At 39.0% G+C, this 8,919-nt stretch overlaps 1 long non-coding RNA gene across 1 annotated transcript in view; it reads left to right on the top strand.

The window, feature by feature from the left end:
• Positions 1 to 1,605, top strand: part of LOC107838507 (uncharacterized) — a 13,243-nt gene extending 11,638 nt beyond the window's left edge. Inside the window, exon 3 of the long non-coding RNA XR_001664585.1 lies at positions 988 to 1,605. This is a non-coding gene — a long non-coding RNA (uncharacterized LOC107838507). The remainder of the gene's footprint in view (positions 1 to 987) is intronic.
• The last annotated feature ends 7,314 nt before the right edge of the window (positions 1,606 to 8,919 follow it).

Consider the following 8,919-nt stretch of genomic DNA (forward strand, 5'->3'; position numbering starts at 1 on the left):
TTCTGTGCATTTCGGTACCATTACAAAAGTAAAAACTCAAAGACTCAAAGACCCTGATGAGCAGAGCATAAGTTTAAATTGGCTAATCAGCCACAGCTGTGTTCATGAGAGGAGAGGCTTTTTAAGGAGAAATAAATATGAAGCCTGAAAACCTAAAATCTTAACGGACTGAATCCGTTGTGTTTTTAGCTAATCTCTGCTGGGTTTGTGGGGCGCAGGCAGTTGCCACGGCAATAGGTTGATTAAACGACAGTAAAAAGGTAGGAGAGGTTTAGAGTCATTGCTCTTATTTTACTTTTGTAAACAGACAACCTGAATACAGGTAATCTGACCTTTAGTGAAGGTTCAGAATGAAGAATGGATAAAAGTTGAACTTGTGCTACAATCTTTGCCTCTCGGTTCATCCCTGAAGTGTGCCAAGTGTGGGCCACATGCATGCATGTATATGCATATAAAGTAAATATGACTATTAATTTAAGTAGTTCTTTGTGGATGTATAACTTGCCTACCTTAGTTTCCCTGTCTTTGGTCAACATGTGCCTCAACATTTGGTTACTGTCCCTTAGAGGTGGGCAGAGGGCCCACAATTTGTACTCCAGGAATAACAGTAGCACTTCAAACATGTTTTTACTCAAAGTAAAAAGTAGCTGAATAAGAAATTACACAAGAGTAAAAAAAGCATTTGGTAAAAAGTGTATCAGTATTGAGTAACTGATCAAGTTATCAATTATTTAATATCTAAAAAAATTACGCAATTAGAGGGCCCAAAATATAAAGTTCAGTGGAAATTTTAGTATTTCAAAGACGAAATGAAAATTTTGATCTAAATAATAGTGATGTTTCATAATAAAATGACTTGAGTAAAAGTAAAAAGTTCAGCATAGTAAAAGTATTCCTGAAAGTTCATTTGTGTTTCAAAAAGTTACTCAACTATATTTGAGTAAATGTAATTAGTCACTCCTAAACTCTGCCCTTCTGAGGGAACAGGAGAAGGAACTGTTAAGGAAATAAATTAATCTTATTTTGATATTAAACACTGTTTCAAATAACAAACCAATCAGGAATAACAACCAGAACATATTATGTTTATTCAAGGGTGAAGGAACAGAATGACTGTGGAGATTCTGTCTGAGAGAGGGACCACGGCTGACACGGGCGAACAGTGAGGAGAACCGTCTGCACTGTGAGCAGCACCAGAACTCCTGATGGGTCTCCTTCAGGAAGAACCAGAGAGATGGCCGACCTCCACAGAGAAGAGTTCGCCCAAACATCAGAGGAAAAATGAATGCTGGTGCTCAAACAGCAGGTGTGACAGAAGGAAACACCTGAAACATGCAGGGCAGACCTACCTGAGGACTGAGTGGTTAAACTATTTCACTGACACTTCAGATTGCAGATTTCCAATTGAAGGCATCCGTAAGTGAACACAATCATTATTTAATAAACCAAGCTGTGTAAAATAACTTATGGTTACTATTAATAACCCAATATGTCATGTTTGTTCATTTCTAGTACATACAAGGTACTCCACTCACTGTTTAGCTTCATGTTGAAGAATCTTCAGTGTAATGAAACCAAAAAATAAAACGGGTCCAAAACTTTCAATCTCTATTCTATTTTTGTAGCTTTGTTGTCTTAAGATTACTTTGTTTTAAGCCACAAACAAACGATCCATTTTGTCTATGGGATGTAAAAACACGAGATTTGATTACATTAGAACTACACAGATTAGAAGGAACACAGATTTCATAATTAACATTTTGTTTATTCAAAACTGTAAAATACAGACAGTTCTTGAATATCAATGCTGTAAGAACAGCCACATTTTTTAAAATGAATGTGTCACCAGTGCATGTGGCTGGGTGTTCCTGCTCCAGAAAGGTGAAGGTCTCTTGTCATCCTGAAGCTGTGAGATCACTGGAAACACTGAGACCAGAGGCCTGCAGGATGGCCTGCTGTGACAGCTTAGCATCTGAAAACATACATGATGGAAACATTAATGAATGTGCTGCGCCAACAAGCTGTACTTTTGACCTGGTGGCGATCACCTGTGTCAGTCAGTTATGGTAGATCTGAACTTCGGTTTGATGAACTCAATATGAGAAACTTCAGACTGACAGGAGTTAGGTTAAAGCCACATCGTGTGAAGTTGGTATATTATTCCTCCACCAGGATACAGAGAAATCGCAACAAACCAGAAGTGGGACTAGAATTTATTTCAATGTCATTTGTGAATATCAGCTTCTTATTTTCAACAGTGGGCTTTAAAAGTTGAAAGGTTATTTTGGAGAGTTTTAACGCATCGAAAAGCCTCTCAGACTCAAAGCAAGATGCCAGAGCGCACAAAACTTAAAAAAAAATAATAATTTCACATAATTATCGCGGTATAAGCCATTTGTTTGTTACTTAATGAAATATAGTCACAGACGAATGAGGTAGTTAGTCCAAGTTTGTCATTTAATGAACGTTCATAAACTACAGCGGCTGTGATGTATCCCAGCTAAGGTAAACAAAAGTAAAATAACTAAATAATTATTTGGTCTTCTGCATTGACTGCTTCACCAGATAATTCCATCTCTAGCACGATGATGAGATATGAAGACATGAACCAATTAACTACTTTTGTACAACACATTTCCTTTTAATAATAGTCCAGATCCATGAAAGCCTGTCTTCAAATGATTCATTTTAGAAAAGTCCATGTGGATGTTAGGAACTTTGGTCCAAGAGATAGAAAAACCTGTTCTAAGTATGAGGGAGATTAGTTCTTGCTTCCCACCCTAACTCCCTCCTCTCTGCAGACCCATTGTTACCCCCTTTCCACCTAACTGCTTTGAATCCCTCTCAGCCTTCACTGACCTCAAATTCCCTTACATACCTTTGGAACCTGTTTTCCTTCATTCTGTCCTCCTCTCAGGAACCCAGAAGCTGCACATTTAACTAAAACAATGTTAAAAAATGCATTCCAACCTCATCACAACACAGATGAAAAGTGAATTTTATTTGTTTTAAAAGATGTTGACATTTTTTAAGTGAGTTGTTTAGACTATTGTAGAGAAGTGTGATAACTTTCGTGGTGAAATACAAGCTATGGGAGATTCCTTGTAGTGCAGAGCCCTGAAAGAGGCATTAACATAGCTGCAGCATGTCCGCTGAAAGACTAAAGAAAACAGATCAGTTCCCTGAAGTGCCTTAAAGACAGAGCTCTGTCATCTGGTCAGCCAGCTCACTGAGTGATGGAATAACTCACTTTGTTTGGCAGTGAATCAGCTATAAAAGCTACAAACATTTAAGGAAAACCTTATAGAAAAGGCATCCACTTTTTCAGTAAATCAATTGTGTTCATTCCTAAAAGAATCTAAGCCAGGATTAATTGATTTACACTCACCTGCAGTGACAGCATGAATCTGTCACAACCAAAGCATTTCACCAAAGCCATCTCATCCATCTTCCTCTCCATTAGCCAGAGCTTTTTCACCCAGTGCCCCCTGCAGAGAACCCACAGTTTGTCAATAGTCCCAGAGTAAACAGGGAAATGGAAAAACATTGGGTTTCAAATGAGCTTCTTATGGCAGCTGCTTCATCACTGTCACACACAGGGAGCTTCCACCCATCCATCAAAAACTCCAGATGTTAGTCCAGTTCCATCCTGATGAAAAGGAGGACACAGGCCATATGTTGCTGTTTTCATTATACTAACTTCTGAAATTTACATGAAATTATCCCGGGCATCAATGTCCCACTAATTTTGATGATTTGTTTGACCCTTTCTGTATTCAAGGGTAGAATTATCTTACAGAAAGCATTTTGCAAATTATTATGAATGACAATTTTTAAAAATGGCCCACTTCTTTTCTTTAGGGTTGACAATTTTAGGAAGGTTACTCTGTCAGTTCAATGCTAGCCTACTATATCTATTCCAAAACCTCCAAGCACTTCTGTTGTTACTGGAATTATTTTTAAATCTTTACCATTCAAGTGTTTGAGCTGAGGTTGAAGATCTCCTCACTCAATGTACCAGTTCCTGTCCCACTAGCATCAAAACACCCCCAGGGCATAATGGTGTCAGCAACATGCTCGTTAAGTGCCCCAGTGTTTGGTTTTAAACTCTCACCTTGACCTCTACAAGTGTATTGCTTATCATTGCTGTAAAAAGTCAGATTTTTCTTGCCTACGCAATCAGCTGCAGACTAGGTTTGGAGCAGGAGCTTTTCTCTTGGTCAGGATGCTCTCAGTCTATGATGATATAAAACTGGCTTTAGTGTGTACTGACCGCAGTGTTTCAGGAATTTCCTGTTAATCACACTCTAAACATTTTTGTACATACACCTAAATAACATCCAAACAACATGCTTATCATTAGAATCATTAGATCTTATGATCTCGAATGTAGACTTGTTTTGAAACGGTTCTATAACAGTTTCTCTCAGCTGATGTAAATCTACAGATCTCCATACATGTAACTTGAATCCTCCACATGTATAATATTTACACTATTTATATAAAATAAATGTATGCACTTCTCACCCTCCCTCCCGCTCACTGTGTGTGATGCTACAGCTATTTCCCCACAACAGAGCCTGTTGTGAAAGCTCAGGCTAGTTGCCATGGCTACCAATGACAGCGGATAAACAGTTTTCATGTAAGTTGACTCTCCACCATTAGCACATTGAGCAGCATGTTCACAATGGTGACTGATAGCACTAAGACCCTCCTCCTGGCTCTGACTGGTTGTTTCTTACAAAGCGATGTGTTTCTGCAGATGGCAGTAGGACTACAGTGAGGAGGCAGAGAGATCAATTTGGTGGTAGCTTTAACAAATATGCAAAACATATATTGTTTATAAGAGTCACATACTGTAGCTTTGTTAGTTAGTGTACATATTTTTGTTGGGGATACCATTCAGACTCCAGGATTTAAAACCTTAGCTTCTTACTGCAACACAACAGTGATACCAACCAGGCCACCATGCAACCCACAGATTGTATTATTGTTTTATGAAAGAAGCAATCACATGTTATTCTGCTCTGTTATGCAAATAAAAAGACTATCTACTCAGTGACTGCTACTTTCTGTTCTCTACAATCATGCAAACTCTGTAGGACAACTTTATGAATGGTGTAAAAACCAGCCAATCATATGATTCCTTTAGGCTGGTGGTGTTTTGTAGTCATATGTCATGATCTTTGGTGGTGGAGATGACCAGAGTTCAAGAATAAATAAGAAGATTTACAGGTTTGGCAAAAGCAGAACAAGGCATGGAGGCGGTGCGAGCCCAACAGAAGAAACCAGCAGTGAAGAATGGAATTAAATACTGAGGGAGTGTGATTAATGACATGGAAGCCAGGTAAGTATAATTAGGTGAATGCAGAATAACTGGTGTAGAGTGCTGAGAAGGAAGACTGAGGGAAGAAGACCAACACAGCAAACACAGGAGGTGAACTAAAATGCCAAAAGATATCAAATCAAAAGTACAATACAGAGTACAGAGAACTGACTCAGAACTTTGTGGAATGGTGCCAGAGGAACTGTCTGCAGATCAACACAGGAAAAACAAAAGAACTCGTGGTGGACTTCCACAGGTCCAAACACTCTCCTTCTGTGCCGGTGAACATTCAGGGAATGGACACTGAGATCATGAGGTCCTACAAGTACCTGGGTGTTCACCTTAACAACAAGCTGGACTGGACTGACCACACAGCTGCCCTCTACAAGAAAGGACTGAGCAGACTACATCTCCTGAGGAGACTCAGGTCCTTCAGTGTGCGGGGGACTCTTCTCAGGACCTTCTTTGATGCTATGGTGGCATCAGCCATCTTTTACGGAGTGGTCTGTTGGGGCAGCAGCATCTCCACTACTGACAGGAAGAGACTAAACAAGATCCTCAGGAAATCCAGCTCTGTCCTGGGGTGTCATTTTGACCCAGTGGAGGTGGTGGCAGACAGGAGAATGAGGACTAAGCTTCAGCACATACTGGAGTACCTGTCCTACCCCATGCACCACTCTCTGACAGTACTGAGCAGCTCCTTTAGTGCCCGGCTGTGGCACCCTAAGTGCGTGATGGAAAGATACCGCAGGTCTTTCCTTCCGGCCACCGTCAGACTGTACAACACCCGCTGCTCTCAGTAGTTCACTACTCTCTGCTACAGGCAATAAACCTGTTCGCTTTACTCACTTATCACTGGTATACTGCTCAGCTGTGTGCAATATCAAAATTCAACATGGATAACATAACTTGCCTATCTGTCACTATGTGCAATATCACTTATATTACTATTTCATTTATTATTTATTTACTTTTAATCTATGGGTAACATCACCTATCTGCCTACCTTAACATATACACCTGGGATTTATTGATTTTTTTTTTATATTTCATACTATACAGTTTCAGTATTTCTATATTCCCTTGTATTTTTTGTATATCTATATTTTTATATTTTTATATTGGTTCTGCTATGTCCTCTGTACTGCTGTAACAATGCAAATTTCCCCACTGTGGGATTAATAAAGGAATATCTTATCTTATCTTATCTTATCTTATCTTATCTTAAAAGGAGAAAAGCTTAACACTGACAAAATATGTAGATAGAACACAGGAGATAATCACAACAATAATGAACTAAAAATAGCTAAACCTAAATAAGAATCACAATCCAAAAAGGATTAGGACACAAACCCAAATGAATGGATCATGGCCTTTATCACACTGCTACTCCTGTAGCAGTGTCATAAAAAAAACATTCAGAGTCCTTCATGTGTTTTCATCACAGTTATTTGTCTCTCAGCTGGGAGTCTGCTAGCTGTGCCATGGTAACAAGGTGTTTTACCTCCTAATTTACTTTTGTTATTTTAGCATAAACTTGAACTGTATGGCTTGAAGAAGATGGTGCACTCATTGTAGTTGGTTTTGTCTTCCAAGTGTTGGTTATTTTTTTTATCCTCTCTGTTTTCTTTTTACATTATTAGGAATTAAACATATGATGACAGGGCCAGAGGCTTTGGTCACAGCCACAATTTGCTGCTGGTGCTCAAGAGTAGGTGTGATGCTTTTTGTGTGTGGGAGGATGGGGGTGTTTGTGTGTGTGTGTGCGTGTGAGAGAGCGAGAGAACTTGTGTGTTTCTGCCACAGCCATTGATGCCCTCTAAAGTTTCATCCTTCCACAATCATTTGCCTGTTGGAAGGTGCAGCCACTCTACGGGCATCTGAAACCTGCAGCTAACAATCAAAGAGCTGTAGAAGTATAGGACAGACTTATCTGGTTACAGAGGGAAAGCAAGTGAAAGAGAGACAAAGACTGACAGTGCGAGAAAGAGAGAGTGGCAAGGAAGAGAAAGTATGTAAGAAAGAGAAAAGGACAAAAACAGTACATTTTGGATTATAGTTCTTCTTAAAGAGCAAATGGAATCAACTTGTGAAGATGCCTTAACCTTCCAGCCATCTTTCAGCCTCACTCACATTTCTTATTTTATGCATTAAAACCAATTTTATCTACGATGAACTCACAGGACAAACTATTTTGTCTGACTCCCATCTGCAGAAGGACGACCATTGTCCATGACATTTTCTTAAAATGCAGCTCTTCAAATATTGTAGTGTTAACTCCAGTCCAACACTAGAGATGAAATGTTCTATCCTCTGCACCGTTTTGTTCTTGTAGCCAAACGTTGTTTGAACGGTATGATAACTGGACAGCATCAGGTAACTTCAGTAAAGCTCCCCAAAAACTATCCAATGAAGCTGATATTAACTACTAGGCATGTGTGTGTCTCCAGTTCACAAAAATAACTCAGTTTCATTTATTAAAAGGTAACTATGTTGTTATTATAACTATGGTCTAACTGAGTATAAATTCAGCCTAGCTATGTTTCCATTGTATTTGTAAAGCACCACTTCCCAACATGAATCAAGACACTTTCCAAGACAGTTTCATATTTTATCTGATACACAATTATCAGTCCAGTTCACAACATTTCAATGCAGTCATTTATTCAGATCCATTTAGAAACAATTCTCTCAATCTTGTTTATGATGATGGATTCAGTTGAGTTGATCATGTCATGAAACCGTTGCCTCATCCTGAGAAAGCATGTGATGACAGTAGACAGGAATCTCTCACTGTTTCACAGGAGGAAATTTCCTTTGCTTGGCTTTGGTTAATCAGCCATTTCCTGACCGAGGCTGATAAACAGGAAGTAGTCACAGAAAAAAAGAAAAAAAAAAAGCTTTAGTTCACTGGTACAGAACAACAAATGAACAAAGCTATTTAAAGGGGACAAATCTGCTCCCAATAAATCTCTAACAATGTAATACTGTCTTTCTGCAGTATTAGAGCTTTGTGCTTTACATGGCCTGAAACATCATAAAGAGTAGAACTGATCCTCACCCAGATGTGTGCCTTATCTATTAAAATAAAATCCAGTTTATGGGTTTTGTGAAATTTGCATCAAATTACTCTGTGTTAATAAAAAAATGATTTAATAAAACTGCATTCTGATAGATAAGTGAATCTTATCAATTTGTTTTTTTTCCTTCTCATGTGAATGAATCAAATTGTTGGTAGTGTATTGAGACACATATCATATCAACCACTAACCAGAGACACAAAACCCTTTTATGCATAAATGATGAGTGTGGGGAGTGTGGCCTCTCGATATTAACCTGAAGACATTTACATCACAAGCCTATCTGACCAATGAGGCTGTGGCAGCTTTGGAAGGCTCCAGAGACAATCTGAGCCATGTTGGATGTGTTTTTTTCCACTTTCCTGTTTTTCTTGTAGGTGCAGCGGAGAGCAGAAACTCTCCATTGTGCTTCTGGTTCCAACTTTCACTCTGACGTCTATCACTCATCATAGCCTGATATTTAAGCTCCGTCTTCACACAGTTTCATCACCGTGGTGAGACTTTGGTTTCTTG

The sequence above is a fragment of the Poecilia formosa genome, unplaced genomic scaffold (assembly GCF_000485575.1).
Source record: "Poecilia formosa unplaced genomic scaffold, Poecilia_formosa-5.1.2 Scaffold267, whole genome shotgun sequence".
Taxonomy (NCBI): Eukaryota; Metazoa; Chordata; class Actinopteri; order Cyprinodontiformes; family Poeciliidae; genus Poecilia; species Poecilia formosa.